The sequence below is a fragment of the Petaurus breviceps genome, unplaced genomic scaffold (assembly GCF_028583685.1).
Source record: "Petaurus breviceps papuanus isolate PSGF00001 unplaced genomic scaffold, PetGlider_PUasm1.0 90721, whole genome shotgun sequence".
NCBI classification, from domain to species: domain Eukaryota; kingdom Metazoa; phylum Chordata; class Mammalia; order Diprotodontia; family Petauridae; genus Petaurus; species Petaurus breviceps.
Genome location: NW_027187322.1, coordinates 7,983,867 through 7,988,597, shown reverse-complemented (window position 1 = coordinate 7,988,597; position 4,731 = coordinate 7,983,867). Strand labels below are relative to the sequence as shown.

The window sequence follows — 4,731 nt, the reverse complement described above, 5'->3', positions numbered from 1 at the left end:
TCTCTCTCTCTCTCTCTCTCTCTCTCTCTCTCTCTCTCTCTCTCTCAGCAAGCTGAGGGCACACATCCACACCAGGGCTGGCTCACCAAGGCAAAAGGAAACCAAACCCAAGCACCTGGCCCGCCATTCTTGGAGTTAGGAGTGAACACACGGCACGAACACACACACACACACACACACACTCACACACTGTCTGTCCCATGGCAGTCCTAGGAAGACAATGGGAGCTGTAGAGCCATCGGGGGACCAGGCTCAAACTCCTGAGGATGACAAGGGCCCCACAAAGCCACCTGAAGCTGACAGGCACAGAGCTAGGGGCCACCCATCGTACAACCCCACTGATGCTCTTCTGAAAACCCTGTCAGATTCAGGGAAACACAACAAAGTGGGGGAGTGGGTGGGAAGGAAACAGTGCTCCCCCCAGTTTTCCACTCACAGAATGACTCTCTTTCTTGTTCAGGGCCCAACAAAGGGCTGGGTCTTTGATCCTAGGCTGCTGGTGCAGGGATGCCCCTGGAGCTGTTTGCGCTCACGTCTAAAGGCAGAAAAGGACGGGGAAGCAATCTCAGAGGTCATTTAGAGCAGTCCTGCTCCCCAGCTGGTGCACGGATCGCACAGGTTTTCAGGGGTTCCATCTCTGCTGCTATTCCTGACAGGGGCAGGGGTGGCGGGCCAGACACTCCTTAGGGGCACACAGAGCAGGCGCTGGGGAGTGCTCGGAAGGGCAAGGTTAGGCCTCTCTGGAGATCGCCTTCGCCCAGGGGGCCCAGCCGTGGGTGTGCCGCCACAGGGGTGAGAGACCTCCACTTTTTCCTTTCTCAGGCACGGTAAGTGGTCCCCGCCCTTCCTTCACCTGCCCCCCACCCCAACCCCTAGTCTTTCCCCAAGCCAGGTGGCCGAGGTTTCAAGGGCCCAGCCCCTTGGCTCAAGAGAGCGCACGAATGCGGGGAGCAGGGGAGTCCCAGGATTTGGATTTTAAAAGCAGAGAGAGCAGACCGGCTGGGGCCGAGCTGAACAGATGCATCGAGCTACGGAGACTAACGTGCCAAGGCCAGACCAGCGCCGAGGGCCACCCACTCACCCCCGCCACGGGCAGCCAGAGCTGCCCGCCCGCCCCACAGGCGCTGCACGGGCCAAACGCAGGCAGACCCCCACGTCCCGTGGGCCGGGCGCCGCTGATCATCCCCGACGGACACCGAGGCTCCGGGTGTGTGGGTGGGTGTTTTTTTTTTTTTGGGGGGGCGAGGTCTACAGCTCCCTTCTCGGACCCGGGCTCCGGGTATGAAGCTGCCCCGCCCCGCTTCCTCCAGCTCCGCGGGGTGGGGTGTCCCTGTGTGTATGTATGTGTTGGGGGGGGTCGTCCGGAGCCCAGTAAAAACCACCCTCTTTCCCCGATGGGCGGCGGTGGGGGGTCCGGCGGGGTCCCCGGCCTGGCCCTCCCGTATCCACTCCTCCCGAAAGCCCCCTGTCCCCCGCCCCCAGCCGCCGCAGCCTCCTTACCCCTGCAGCAGAGCCGGGCCCGGGGGCCGGGGGCCAGGGTCCGGACGATCGCCGGCCGTGCGGGCTGCGGCCGGGGCTGGGACCCGAGCTGGGGCTGGGGCCGGCCCCGACGCTGCCCAGCTGGCTGTCGGAGCGCGCCTGCTGCAGGAAATACCAGAAGACTTATCCAACCACGTTAGCGAGAGGGAGGGGGGCAGAGGCGGGGGGGGGGGGGGGGGGGGGGCGGGGCGGGGGGGGGCGGTGCGGGGGGGGGCGGCTCCACCAAAACCTGGCCCGGATCTGCCTGCGCGGAGCGGCCAGGTTTGTGTGACCCAGTTTCCAGCGCGAGGAGGCGGGGCACAGGCGGAGCTGGCCCCGGGATGGGGGTGGGGCAGTGACGCCACAGCAAGCTGGGGAGGTGGGGCGGAAGGGGGGTCGGTCCCTGGCTCTGCCCTGCTTCTCCCTCCGAGAACGTCTGCTCTTCCTCCTCCTTTCACCTCCCTCCCTCCCTCTCTCTGCCTCTGTCCTCTCTTTAGGCGCTTCAGGGAGTTGGAAGGACATTTGCTCAAAGCCCTCTAGCAGACGTAGCACCCAACGTCCCTGGGCCCGGGCCGCGGAGCTTCTGTGACCCGCAGCTCTCCAGGGAGCGGAGCCCGTGACCTCGCTGGGCAGCCTGGCCGCTCGCGGAGAGACGGTTCCGTGGCCCTGGGTCACAAGCTCCCCAGGAGCAGGACTTCGTGCCTCCAGCACCTAGAACAGCGCCTCACCCGCCCGGGGAGCTTCCTACCTGAACTCAGCGCTCGGCGGGGGCGCGATCACGCCGGCCCACTCCCTTTGATCCTCGGTCCACTTAAAGTCCCAGATCCTTTTCAGACGCCGACGGTCTAGCCTCGTCTTCTCGTGCTTGGGAAGTTGTCGGGTGTTTTTATTAACCCGAGTTTAAGATTGTCTGTTGATCCCTAGTCCCATTTCATTTTCTCGGATTTGTCCCAAATGTTCTGGTCTGTCAAGATTGCTGACAAGATTCATCCAGTTACCCTAGGTCGTCTGTCCGTGTGGTGAGCGGGTCCCTCTGCCTTAGACCCGATCCCCTGAAGTCTCCATTCCTCCTCTCGGGCTTTCGCCGGGCTCGGGAATCCTTTCTAATCTAATGATAACATGGATTCTGTCCCTGACTCCGTCGCTTTTTCCCCAGGCGGTCTGCACTGTGCTCTCTCAAATCTGGCCCTTGGATCTCCCTCGTGGAGCTTACTATTAAGCCCCCTTTTGGAATTTATTATATATTACTATAAATATAATATATAGGATTATATATTATAATATATGTTTATTATATATTAATTACATTTATTAATGCCCCCTTTTATAAACCTACACTTTTCTATTTAAATAAAGTGGCCCCTGCCAGAGGCAAAAACATTTTCTCCCCCCCTCAACCCTTTCAGTTTAAAACTCTTTTGATTAGATTTCTTCTCAGTGTAGGCCAGCCTCTTCTTTACCTGTCCTTGTCAGGACCTGCTTCCTGCTTTCCATCCCTGGTTCTCAGGTACCATCTTCTTAGCAACCTCGTTCCCGTTTTCTCGACCATTTACAAGGGTTGGAGGAAGTCAATCGACAAAGGAATATGACAGGTTCCGCAAATCCTAACCTTATTCAAGGAGCCTTTAGCCCAAGCTTCTACTGAGGAATCCTCCAATCCTCCCCCCCCCCAAGAACAATCCTGCTTCCTTAGAAACTCTCTTGGCTTCCCCAGAGACTGAGCCACTTATCCCTGGCCCCCAACTTGGGTTTATAGCCCTGTCCCTACAATGAAGTTTTGGTATTGATTCTCCCCACCCCACATGCACACACATACATGCTACACACGTGTCCATGGCTCCAGGATGTCCTTTTCTCTGTGGCCCCTCCATTTTTGCCCTGCTCTTCCACTGAGGGAAAAAAAAGCTCCTTGCTGTCTCCCCAGTTTCTTTGTGTGGGTGAGTTAACAGCTTGTTTCTCAGCCCCCTACTAAGACCAGTTCAGCAACTGGTGCTCCCTGCCCTTCCAGCAACAAGAGGCAAACCTGCCCTGTGTCCAATTTCTCTTTGCCAATGATCCTATCTCACCATCATCTCAGTAAAAAGAGATGCCATCCATTTTGCCCATCCCCTATTGAGACTGCAGCAGTCAGGCCAACCCTGCTCCCTGCCTTGTTTCCATCCTTGAAGACATGACAGCCCTGCAGTTCTCCTCAGCTGGATCTCAGGCACCCCTGGCATTGCTGGGCTGGTCCTGCTGGACAGCAATCCAATCTGCTTTCAAATGTTCCATAGCAGACGACCCTAACAAGTTCAACCAGCTCCAGCCAATCTGTCAGGCATGTTAGTGGGTAGGACTGGGTCATTTTGTGAAGCTCCTTCCCCCACCCCCAAACAGTGAACACAAGACTGTAGGGTCAGCAGAAAACATGGTCAAAAGCAGCCTTTTGGTTAAGAATTCCTAAATCTCAGAGTCCAGAGGAACCTCAGAGGCCAAGTCCAACCCCTACCTATACACACGTCCCCTCTACAGCACCCCTGGCAAGTGGTTATCTAGAGTTGGAGACCTCCAAGGGGATGACCCCCTCCTATTCTTGACAGACCTACATGGAATGACTCCAGGAAATAGATATTTGAATTGCCACTCCTTGAAGGTAGACCCCATGGTCTAGGTAACCCTGGAAAGTAGGCAAAAGAAGGCAGGATCAGCCTTGCTTATTGATCACATGGGGAGCCAGAGTTAGCAAGGCCTAGTAGCCTGCCCAGTGCCCCATAATTAGTCAGGGTCAGAGCTAAGACAAGCCTTCTGCCTTTTCTTTCTGGGTGATTCCCATTCCACCCCTCACCTGGCTCTCACTTTTCCTTGCCAAAGGAATCTCTTCCCTCTGATGTTTATTCTCTCTTCACAGAAGGCTGTGAGCACAGGGGCAAAGAAAGGCTTATCAGGACAGCTGACTGCCCCAAGCAGAAGAGCTACCCTCTACCTGAATGATCATTGGCCTGCTGGTATGGAGGTCTGGCTCAAGGAGCTGCACCCTCCTCGAACTTTAGCTTTCTTATCTGGGTTGGTGCTGATGGGCAGAAGGGGCTGGCCTGGATGCACCCCCTCCCAGTCTTCCCTTTCTAACAACACTTTCTAGCTGCCTTCCGATCCAGAACTGGTCAGATAAAATGCTCAGGCTGGGATCAGGCTGCTGTTCCACCAAGGGGGCAGGCAATGCTGGGCTGTGGGTGC

The 4,731-nt window shown here is 57.0% G+C and overlaps 1 protein-coding gene across 2 annotated transcripts in view; it reads right to left on the bottom strand.

Moving 5' to 3' along the window:
• The window catches only part of OSBPL5 (oxysterol binding protein like 5), a 114,607-nt gene extending 112,984 nt beyond the window's left edge, over nt 1-1,623 (bottom strand). The window contains exon 1 of one of the 2 annotated variants that reach the window (XM_069066566.1): nt 1,501-1,623. The gene's annotated coding sequence lies outside the window, so the exon portion shown is untranslated. The remainder of the gene's footprint in view (nt 1-1,500) is intronic. The other variant, XM_069066564.1, reaches the window with a different exon arrangement.
• Between the last annotated feature and the right edge of the window lie 3,108 nt (nt 1,624-4,731).